The sequence below is a fragment of the Propithecus coquereli genome, unplaced genomic scaffold (assembly GCF_000956105.1).
Source record: "Propithecus coquereli isolate 6110/MARCELLA unplaced genomic scaffold, Pcoq_1.0 Scaffold280, whole genome shotgun sequence".
NCBI lineage: Eukaryota > Metazoa > Chordata > Mammalia > Primates > Indriidae > Propithecus > Propithecus coquereli.
In genome coordinates this window covers 737,285-749,768 of record NW_012148397.1, presented here as the reverse complement: position 1 = coordinate 749,768, position 12,484 = coordinate 737,285, and positions in this window count along the sequence as shown.

The window sequence follows — 12,484 nt, the reverse complement described above, 5'->3', positions numbered from 1 at the left end:
GAAGTTTGCTATCATACTTCTCTTATAGCTCATTGTCTCACATGGCTATACCTAGCTCCAAGGAAGGCTAGCAAAATGGTTTGTTAGCAGAGTGACATTTGCTAAGAAAGAAACAGATAATGAGTATTAGGAAGCTTCTGGCAGCCTCGCCCCAGTCCTAGCATGACTTCTTGTCCAAGACCACATAACTTAGAAAGGTGAGGCTGGGACCTAACTTTTATTATTATTTATTCTTTCTTTCTTATTCTCAGCTCTTCCATTATCTTCACAGTTGAGGAAATGGCTAGATTTTTTCAAACACCTTCTCAGAGCTATTTATTTTCCCATTTATAGTGCTGGGACCATTCTCTGAGTTCTGCAAAGCGTTATGGGGAACAGAAGAAAGGGCGAGGCAGTTTCGTGCCACTGATTTCAACCTTGCAATGCAATCTCTCCCAGCTTCCATAAATCAGCAGGTTTTCAGGAGGCGGTAAGGAGAGCGCCATCTGATTTTTACACCCGATTCACAATAAAATCTGCACGGGGGCTTCCGGGGGTGTTTATTTTCCCAAAAGGCTGAGGCTGCAGAAACCCATCTACTATGTCAGGGAAGAAGAATTTACCCATTTAGAAGTAACTGGTGATGCTGGGAAAAAGCATTTTAACTTTCAATATCCATTTTTAATACAACTCAGTGAAACGTCTCTGCACATACCCTGACACTCTCGGAGAGGGTCTTTTAATGACTTTTGTGCTGTCAGCCAAAGCTTCATTTTAAAGACGAACACTGAGTATCTGGACCTCAGAGCTGTCTCATTGGCTTTGTTAGGTCCAGTAGTGGTAACTTTTCTCACTCTATAGGAGCCATCCTCCTCCCTCCACTGGTAAATTCATATCTACTTAATCGCATGACCAGAAACCCAAATCTTAGGCTTGGCTTCAGTGCCTGTACTATATGGCGACCGTACGTCAACATAAAGGCACAGTATGGCTCGCCGTTTGACGCTGGAGAAGCCACTCGCTAGGCCCTGAATATCCGCCCCCCGATTCATGCGTCGAAATCCTAATCCCCAAAGTGACGGTATTAGGAGGTAGGGCTTCTGGGGCGGCGATTAGGTCATGTGGGCAAAGCTGTCATGAACGGGATTAATGCTATTATAAAAAAGGCCCGAGGGAGCTCACGTGCCCCTTCCACCATGTGAGAACACAGCAAGATAGCAGGTGCGTATCAGACACCAAAACTGCTGGCACCTTCATCTTGGACTTCTCGGCCTCCAGAATCGTGAGACATAAATTTCTGTTGTTGATAAGCCAGTCGGTCTAAGGTGTTTTGTTACAGCAGCCTGGATGGACTAAGACACCACTTCAGCTCTCAGGGTCTCGGGCTCCCTCACCTGAGGGAGAGAAGGAGGTCGGCTTAGGCCACTGGGGGCTCACTGTGTTCCTGGACAGGGTGAGGGGGGAAGTAAGGGATGTGCTAGATTATCCCAAGTGTGTGATCCCTTGACCAAGCTTCTCAGTAGGAGTCCATGAAGCGAGATCCCTTTGATCAAATGCCTTCTCATGTATGCTGCGGTGGACCAGGTACTTTGCCAGTAAGTTCTCTGCCATCTCTGGGCAGCCCAATGACATAGATGCCATTATACATGTCTTACTGGTGAGGAAACTGAGGCTGAGAGAGTGCATAGTTGGCTCACACTCTTTATCTCATAAGTAGTAGATCCCAGATTGGGACTCAGACACGTGACATCAATACATGCACCTTCTTTCGGTAAAGTGAATTCATTACAGGTGTATCCAAGATAAATTAAGTTTGAAAACTTAGCAGCACTGGGCATGTATAGGTTGAAATGGCTAATGCTTAATTGTATTTGTGCTACAAAAATGTCAATTCCATGTGGTTCAACCCAGTAGATAAAATAATAACTTGCCAGCTCATTTTATTCAATTTGGGGCTAGGCAAATGCAGTTACTGCAGGACTCCTCTGTGCTAATATCCTAGAATATTTAATTCTAGCTCAGATGGGTGTGCTGTCCTCATCTAAAATGAATAGGCATTACCAATAGGTTTGGTCGGGACTCCTTGCTAAAATATCTATTCTGTCTTCTCTCTGCACTCCACCAGGAGCTATTTCTGTCTTATTAGAGACTAATATTAATAGTGCGGCGTAAGGGATGGACCTCTTGTGTAACTTATGTATTTGCATTAAAAAATAACAAAAGAACACACAAAACCTTTCTTGCTACAATTACAAACATAAAACGATGTATACCCCAAAGAGTTTCTTGCAGCAGGATTCATAATGTGCAGGTGATCTCTGGACTAATACGGGATGATGTGGCGAGAGTCTCCGGGGATTATATAAACGGTGGTAAGTGGAATGCCACGTGCTCCGAGAGCCTGCCCTGAGCCTTCACGCTCAGTTAGGATTCTCTGGTGCACACTCATATGGGATCAGCCTATACACTCGGCCTGTTCAACTCGGACTGCCTGGTTTTAGCATTCCATGTTCTGCTTCCCCGGAACCCAGCTAGGAAGACCCGCCACCTGACTCAATCTTTCCTTTTCTTTTCCTGTGCTGAGCACAATTGTATCACGATGTCCCAATTGTAACAGTTCAGCAGAATTGTTATAAGATGTGCAATTCCTTTAACTCATCAGTTGCCTTATGTCTCTCTTACCCCTTTAGGCAGTAAATTCCGTGAGGGCAAACACTACACCAATGACTAGCAGTGTGCAGTGGGTAGTGGGTACTCAGGTGTTGCACGAAGCCCTGGACAGTAAGAGGCAAGCCGGGCTGAACATGTGCAGAGACAGAGATGGAGAACACAGCCACCGAAGGGTCAGAAGTCTGGGCGACACCATCCCAGAGCATTAACACTTGGGGGTCATTGCACTCTTTGACTATCTGCTGAAAACTGCCGGCCTGCTCCCCCAGAAATGCATAATGACACATCATTTTGCATACAGATTTAGAGAGTTTAGAGCACCCTGTTGGTCAAATCTGGCCAGTGGAATGTTTTTTAAATAAATAAAGTTTTATTGGAACACAGCCACAGCCATGTGTTGACACATCGCCTAAGGCCGCTTTCTTGCCCAAGGGCAGAGTTGAGTAGTTGTGAGAGAATGCGACATGGCCTGCAAAGTGTTTGCTGGCCCCTGGCTAGAGAACACTGAGCGCCTGGGGGTGCCTGGACCCAGGTTAAATCCCTGCCGGAGAGATTAGAGATCCAGTGAAGGATTTTGAGGCTGACGGTGAAGTGGTCAGTCCCCTTTCGGGGAGGAGGATGCTGGCTGCAGTGTGCAGGTGGGGGAAGCTCTGTGGCAGCATCCGGGGGAGAGATGCCAGAGGCTAACAGAGGGCAGGGAGGTGAGGAGGAGAGCGCACATTTTCAGGCGCCTGCCTTTCCAGCTTCCCAGCAAGCTCTGGATGGAAATGCAAAGCCCTGGTGGCTACAGTCTGCGCTTGACCGCGCACTGCTGGGTTCCACACAGACGCTATCGAATCAGCCCCTGTAAGGCTCGTCGTCGCCGTGCGCTGAGCCCTAATCAGGGGAATTCACTCGTACACTTCTGCTTTGTGCAGCGCTGGCTTTACAAAGATCTAAACCCAAAAATTGGGGGAAAAAAAAAAATCTAAAACCCTGAGGGGCTCGCAGAGCGAGTCAAAGAGCAAGAGTTTATTGTCGGCGTTCAAAACAATCGCTGCCTTTGAAACGTGGGGGCTTGACAGTTCCGCGTCAGGACAAAATCAGGACGCAGTCAGACCTAGCGACTCACCCTCCTGTCCCGGGGCACCAGCTGTTGCTGCGGCGCTGGGAGGCAACAGGAAATATGGAGAGAAAACAACACTCCCCCCAGATCTGTTCCATCCAGGAAGTCCCCCTCTTCCCGCTTGTAATGTCAGGGTACAGTCACACATTTGGAGACAAAGTATTAGATATGAGAGCTCATCTCTGCCCTTGCCCTTAATTTTGTTCCTCTGCTTGGAAGAGCTTGTGCTATTACTCATCACAAGCAGTGCTCTAACGGGGCAAGTTTTGGGCATCGTGGTGGGAATCAAATGGGAGTAGATGCGGCTGACAGCTCTTGAGCCCTTGTCCCAGAAGACTCTGGACAAAGGATGTCATTTGAATTTTCTCAAATACAAGAAGACCGTGTTAAATCTAAGGCTCTATGTATATGTGAGGCATCGTCATCGTCACTTTTCAATATCCTCTTCAGTGGGGCCCAGTGCTCTGACTCACTGACTCTGTTCCGTGTGTGACAGATCGATCTCCCCACCCCTGCACATGCCATAAGCAGGGTGGGCCCCACACTGTCCCCTCTGCTTGGTCCCCTTTGCTTTCCCTCAGAGTCAGGCTACTTTTAGTACCTCTAGATAATAGAGTCTTCTTTCAGTCCTCCCTGGTTTCAGAGGACTGTGACCATTTCCCCCCAGAATTCTCAAGCTCAAGCTGCATCCCCAAGACCTCAGGTGACAGTGGGGGGTCGAGAGAGGCAGAGTCCCCCAGATCATCTCCTTCCCCCGGCTGCCGCGCTGCCAGCAGAAATTCACAGCCACATACACAGTCGTGTACTGCAGAGTCGTGTACTACAGTCCGAGACTGTACATCCTGGTTCGCTAAGTTTTAATCATGCAAATATTTGCATTCACATGTCCTAGAAAGCCTTTAATCCCTGGGCAAAATGCCAGGCTCAGGTGGGCATTCCCTCTCCTGACGGGGCCAGACGCCTGCCTGCCTTTAGCGCGGCCAATCCAGGCTCTTGACTCCCTGTCTTGGGGTGAACCCGCTTCTCACACGTGGTCAGGATTTGGTTGCTGTTGAATGGCATCTCCCTTTCCTTTGATCACCCAGGTTGTATCCGGGAGGTCTGGTGAGGGGTGGGCTCCCTAAGGAGGCGGGAATCTGATAACTGATTCTTTTGTGATCACTTGATAAATAATGCAACTTTCCACATATCCAAGCAAACACAAGCTCTTCCCCTCCCTCCCTCCTTTCTCCCCTCCCCACTCTCTTATTCTAATTCCAGTCTCAGATATGGCTGAAAGGGAACATATAAGCTCCAGTCTTGGCTGGCGTGCTATGGAGAGTGTTTGGTTTATTCATTCCTTGAATAAATGTTTATTTAGCACACACTCTGGGCCAGGGATTATGCTGGGTGTTAGAATATAAGGTGAAGCACGTGAACACACCACTGCCCTCCCAAAGCTTGCCGTGTTGAAGGGTTGACAAATAAATTGTCATCGGACGGTGTTGTGAGTGCACGGATCGGAATCAGTGTACTGTGGGAATGGGAGACAGGCATCTCCCTGGTGAGGAGTGGTCTGGGAAGGCTTCCTGGAGGAGTTGAAGGATGAGCCATGGAAGAGTTTTATAGGGCACTGGAACAACATATCAGGGGCTCAGAGGCAAGAAGGAACATGGCATGTGCAAGGAATTGAAAAGAGGCTGGAGTGGATGGAGAGTCGTGTTGGGTTAGAAGGAGTCCGAGAAGAGAGGAGAACAGTGAGAAATGAGGCTGGAAATGTAGCTGTCTGGTGCCCAAATCCAGTCCAATCCACGATACCGAGAAAGTCAGGAAAACATTACAGGGGTTCCATCCGTGGCTCAGTGCAGACAGATGTTCCTCCTGTCTGCTCACTGGCCAGCCTTTTGGGCTTGGTGGCTGCCAGCTGAGGCCTGGGGGGCAGGAGGGTGAGGTCCAGGTCTAGGCAGCAGCCAGAGCATCAGCACCTCCAAGAAGAGCCTCGACTGTACGGGCACAGTGAGCCCGGTTGTCCCCCTGCAGTCTCCCGCCTTCCTGTGTGGTCAGGCCAACCACACCTCTTTATAGGTAAGGACGCCAAAGTTCAGGGAAGTAGTGTACTAGCTCGTAAGTGTTAGGGGAGCTAGAATTTAGAGGGACTCTGTGATCCCTGCCCTGTCGATAACCCAGCACAGAGGGATTCTCCCCAGGTGCCCCCGGGCTCAGGGAAGCACTTTGGATCTCAGGCTCAGCTACATCTCCAGGGTGAAGCTGACGCTGCCGGTGACCCTCTGAGTTGCAACAGAATTCTCTTCTCTAGCTTAGCCATGGTGACCCTGGGCGAAACGATCCAAGGGAAACAGAATTCGTCAGAAAGCGAGCTGACAAAATGAGCAAAGATCATTTTTTATTCCTTATTGGGGTTTTGGCGGAAGATAAAGAGACTTTCACCAGCCTCCAGTTATGGGCATTAAAGACATGACTATTTGAATGTTTGCAAGGATGGGGCTCTCAGAAAGCCAGAGAGACCCTCCCCATTTCCACCGGGTTTTAACGGCAAAGACAAACGAACCGAAGAAGGCAAGTGCATGAATTATTAACAAGCCTGGGTGGGAGAAGTGTAGTGCAAGCCTTTTTAACACTGTTCGAGATCAGGATGAGGAAAAATGGGCAGAGACTTAATTGTTTCATTGACTTTTGCAGAGGAAGCCCAGAGTCATCAAATACACACACACAGAGGGCAGAGGAAGAATTCATGTGGGACACTTTCCTCCCTTGCTTTTTTTTTTTTTTTTTAAGATAATTTGTAATTTATGGCTCTAATGACCCGCCTGGTGAAGGAGTTGAGGTCTGGACGCGGCATTCATAACACAATCGCCCCTGAGCAGCTCTCCTAAGCTTTCCCTCCACCCCGCATTCCCGGCCCTACTTCAAAACTCATCTCTTCTCATCCGGATGAATGCAGTGAGCTCCCCGTTGTTCTTCCTCTGTTCACTCCAACTGGCTTCCCTTCAAGCCATCTCCACGTTGTGGCCAATGGGAGAATTCTCGGAAGAACATCTGACTTCCCTGGCCTGGGGGAAACCTTCCTACGGCCCCACACTGTTGTCAGTATAAAGGCTGAACCCTTTGTGCTCCAGGCGCTCCAGGACCCTCGGTTATATGACTCCTAACTGCCTCTTCTACTTTATCTCTTACCTCCATCCTACCAGCCTTCCCTCCCCTGGCCCATCCTGAAACACGTCAGCTATACCTGTCTGATGGATGCAGGGCTGTCTCCGTTACCATGATGCCTACATAGCTGCTATTTCCTCTCTCCTCTTCCATCTGTGTTGCCAACACATTCTCATCCAACAACCCTCACTGTCGGCATCACCTCATGTGTGAAGCCTTCCTGGACACCCGTTCCTGCCTCCTGCACAAAGAGGGCAGATGCTTTCTTCTCCACTGGGCTTCTAAAGCAGCTATCACGTGTGTCTATTACAGCAACGCTCACGTTGCACGTTAAACATCCCTTTCAGCAGCTGAAGGGCAAGAATTGGCCCACGGTAACCCCAGCACCAAACCAAGGGCAGTGACCAGCAGACGGTAGGGGCTCAGGAGAGGTTTGATGACCGAATACGTGAGCCCCATGTGCATTTTCCTGTTCCTGAAGATAGGGAAGAGATTTCCAGTCTTTAATATCATCTGCAATGGGCACAGAAATAGGACTCATTGGTCAGGTCCTTGTCCTCAAAGAACTTAGTGTTGAAAAGTGGAAAAGTAAACAGATAAACTAACATAAGGGTTGGTAGTTACTTTGAATAGTAACAGTGATAGTGGCTACATGTATTGAGTGCCTGTGAAGTACCTGGCAACGTGCACACATTTTGCCTGTGTTTTCTTATTTAATTTAATGAGGGAAGTATGATTATCCCCATTTTATAGCTAAGGAATCTCAAGCTCACAGAGGCTGAATTACGTATCCCTGATCACACAGTTAGTAAACACAGAACCAAGTCCTGAACTCGAGTGTTGGCACCCAAGCCTAAAGTTCTATGCCATAGGTGCATAGAATGAGCCATGGGCATAGACAAGAAGAGAAGAAACCTGGGTGAGGATGACGTCCTATAGGAGGGGGCATCTGAGTGATCTTTTAAGCTGCAAGTAGGAATTAGAGGCTGTGGTGAAAGGAGACATGGACTCTAGGCAGCCTCTTGTCTGATTTGAGGTTCCTGACTCCCTGGTCCTTGTTCTCTGGACGGTCTTTTGCCCTGAGGACTCTGTCTGGTTGGCTCCTTAAGACTTGCTGTGCAGGTCTCCCGGGAGAATCCAGGGAGAAAGAATAATGGCTCCCAAAGATGTCCACAGCCTAATCCCTGAAACTTGCAAATATATTACCTTACGTGGCAAAAAACATTTCTCATACATGATTAAATCAAGCATCTCCGATGGGGAGATTGCCCCGAATTATCCAGGTGGACCCACGTATAAGGGACAATACAATGACGACTCGTGCAACTGGATGCTGCTGCTTCGATTCCGGCAAAGGCACCGGCGGGAATCCACCACCGCTTCTGCACCACCAGGGCGACTGTCAACACGGTGAAAAAGGCAAAGAGCATTTTCGCGTTATTGAGAAAATAGTTTTGATCTCAGAGACCCCCGAAAGAGCCTTGGGACCTCCCTGGGGCCTGCGCACCACACTTGGAGGACCATTAATCCAGGGAACTGTGAGGTCCTGGGAAGCGTCACTCATCGCAGCCTGCGGAGACAAGGATCTTACCTGGGCTGGGAAGGACTTAAGATGGAGTCTGCTAGGATTCCAGGTGTGGTGTTAGTCTATATTTTTGTTTCAGAAGGAGTATGCTTGTAAAAATGAAAGCAGTGTAGGCATACATGACATTGATAGTAAAATTAATATAAAATCCCAGTTAAGACTTTGGATTTTGATAGTTTTCCTATGTACATGAAGTAGATAAATAGGCAGGTGGACATGGGATAGAATATATATATATATATACACACACACACACATATATATGCATTTATAATAAAAAGGGATCATACCACCTATGCAGATCTTTGTTTTACTGCTATCGTTCAATAGTGCATCTAAACCCCAGTTGGCGACAGCCCACGTGGTCCTACCTTGTTATCACTTGAGGGACGCCAGGGCAAGAATTGCACCTGGGGCAGAGACTCGAACACGTTGCCACAGTTCCAGTCCCCAGATGCAGGGGGCTTCCCCCGTGTTCTTCTGGGGAGGCAGCAAGGACGTGGCAGTAAGACCCTGAGAGGCAGCCCGGGAAGCACCTGTTTTATCAGCATCTCTGTTCTTTCCTCGGCACAGGCTGGAAGCCAGTCTGTTAGGGCGCATTAGTTTCCTATTGCTGCTGCAACATATTACCAGAAACTGCATGGCTTCAACCCACACCAATTTATTCTTTACAGTTCTGGAAGCCAGAAGTCTGAAGCAAGTCTCAGAAGGCTGAGGTCAAGGTGTCCACAGGGCTGAATTCCTTCTGAAATCGTTGGGGGAAAATGTATTTCCTTTTTCAACATCCAGAGATCCATCGCAGTCCTTGGCTCGGGGCTCCCTTCCCCCCTCTTCCAAGTGGGACACGCCAACCTCTGTCTCCATAATCACATCTTATTTTTCTCTGTCTGACCCTCCTACCTTCCTCGTACGATCCATTCAAAGTACAAGATGGACCAATGAATTTTAATAGAGTACAATAAAGTTTATTGATATGGTTTCAGAGTCTACACTGCAACTACTCTTTAAAAAACACCCCTTGTTGAGTTTTGGTGTAGTATCAAAAAATACCACCCACAACTACCTGAAAAAGCTATTAAAATATTTCTCCCTTTTCTACCTACATGTCTATGTGAGACTGGATTTTCTTTATATACTTCAACCAGAATAATACATTATAACAGATTAAATTCAAGAGTAGATGTGAAACTCTAGCTGTCTTCTATTAAATCAGACAGAGGAATCTGCAAAAAAGGTTTAACACCAGTCATCTTGCTAAATTGGTTTTTGTTTTGGAAACTATGGCTATTTTTAAATAAAACTCTGTTATTTATGGTAACACAAAATGGATTTATTGTTAGTTTAAGTACATTTATAAATAAGTATTTAAAAATTGTATTGCTTTGAATTTCTAAAAAAAATAATATCAACAGACCTAACCCACATAAGCAAAAGCTCTTTGGGGACCTTGATACGTTGTGAGTATGTAAATGGGTCCTATGACCAAAAGTTTGACAACGGTCTGTCATGTTAAGCCTTCACCACCATTATCTTTTTGAACTTTCCTGTGCCTGGAGAGATGTGCTACTCTTGTTTTTAACCTGTGACCACGTACCACCCCAGAGAGCGTTGTATTTCAGAGAATGATCACATTACGATATTAGCTGAAATTTTGCAAGGCTAAGGAATTTGGGATTTGGGGAGTTTAATGACTTGCAGCATGGAAAGTCATGCTGTGAAAAATAATACCAACCAGCTTGCGGGAACCAAATGCCCACTGAGAGTTGCCCTTGGATGTGTTCATCTTTCACCCTGAACTCATAGGACCTGGAACTGTCAACCTCTCATTATGCAGGAGCTGGGCGGGGCCACATGTGGGTTGTATGTGTGGTTCCTCCACCGTCCATGAAGGGTGGAATAGATTTATGGAGTCGCCTCCTCAGATGGAGCTGCCTCCTTTTTCTTCTTTCCCAGAGATGGTCCATTGGTCGCCATGGAGACCTACACTGACTGGTAGCCAATGAGAATGTTGACCCTTCCCCAAGCCCGCCCCCTTGGAGCTGCAGGCATCACCAGGCCTCATCTAGCCTCCTCATGGGGTAAGTCGTTATGGCCTGGGCCAGATGGACTCCCCCAGGAGGTTGGACTGAAACGTCTTTCTCCCCTGAGCGTCAGCAGCCCCCATGCGTACAGGCACCCATCTGTTCCTCTTGAAAATGCATTCCAGCCATTGGATTTGGGATGATCCGGAATTTTCACTGCAAATGAAATATCTCTGCCCCATTTCTTCTGACACCCAATTCCGAATTTCACAGGTGATGGGTTTGCTGGAAAGATGGACTTAATTGCAATGTTAGCATTTCGAGTCCTGTGTCAGATTGTGGAACCTAAATCCTGCCGCCTTCCCTATTGTTTGGTCTCCTGAGTTAAGGGAGTTGTATGAACAAGAGCGAGAACTGAATGGAAAACAACAAGGAAAGGCTTGGGCGGAAATCCATGTACCATGAAATGCAGGACTCCTAAGATAAGAGAGATTTGACGGCACGGCTTTGCGGAAGCTACCCGCTTCTCCCTCCTGAATTTCAGCTATAGGGAGGGCTTGTAATTTGAGAAAAAGCCAATTCAAGTGCACTAACTAGTACTAAAGTGAAATAAAGAGAATAGCTAGACACAATGCTCTCAGATGCTCTTCCAGGGCAGGCAGGTATATGTAAATCTACCCCAAAGGCTGAGGGAGCTGAGAGGCTGAAAACAGAGGTTGAGAAGTCCAGTTTCACAAATAGATGTGATGTTTCAGGCGACCTTGAGACAGTGGCCCCACCTGCCAGGAGGTATCCTTTCTATAGCAAGCTTTAAGGGGAAAGACACGTGCAGCTGATCACCTCTCAGACTTTCTTGCTAAAATCTGTGACTACTGGGAGGGGGGTGAGATAAGCATCTTTGCGAGGGGTGATCTATGCTCCAGGCATTGTTGAAAGACCTTGCTGCAGAACACCTTGGTGTGCAGGGTTCCGACATCGGTCATCCCAGAGCTTTCACTGCAAGATGGTGTCACTCTGGCCAAACAACAGGCTGTTTTTCTACACATACTAACAAGGGGCTGGCTTGTTGGCACAACCCCTGATGATCCAGGTCTCTTGGTCCATAACTGGAGGAGGGAGAAGGTAAAATGAAGCTAGGAAGGCTGATTCTCCTCCCACTGGGGAAAGAGTGCTTGGCCTAGGCAGGGACTGGAAGAACAGCTAAGGGTAGGTCCATTCTGGACAGGGTTTCTTGGTCTCAGCACTGCTGAATTTGGTGTTGGATAATTCTTTGTTGTGGAAGGCTGTCCCTGTATGTCGTAGGATGTTTAAGAACAGCTCTGACTTCTACCTACTCGGTGTCAGTAGAACATGCACCCCCTGTCCCAAGTTAAGACAATGCAAAATGTCTCCAGCCATTACCATATGTCACCTGGGGACAAAATCCTCCCCCTCCCCAATTGAGAACCCCTGCTCTAAGGTCACTGTAAGGGTGGAGCCTGGTTCCTGCCTTTGAGACCTTGGAACCGGGGACACGCAGCCCAGTGAATATCTTCTGCTCTGGACAACCAGCATAGAAAGTCATCCTTTGAAGGGGAAGATTTGGGGAAAGGAGAGTCAGAGGGTTTGATCCACTTCTACAGAAATAAAGCTGACACAACCCCTTCCCCTGCTTTGCAAAGAGAAGCAGAAATTCAACCTCCCTCTACTGCAGTCCACGTAAGGAAGCAGAAAATATACTTAGCAGAAAAGACAAAGTTCAGTGCTGCAATGTTTGGTTTATCTGTTGATAACCCAGGTACTGTTCCAAGTACTGTTCATAGGTCAGGACTCAATTAGCAGCCCCTCCCTTTAACATTTGGCTAAAGATCACCTTGTGTTTTCCAATAATTTTAACAGATCTTTTTGTGTCCACCCAAAAGAAGTGAGGTCGCCAAGTCTCTCATTTATGTGATACTTTCTGTCATTGGGTACGGAAAAGGTGATTATAGGTTT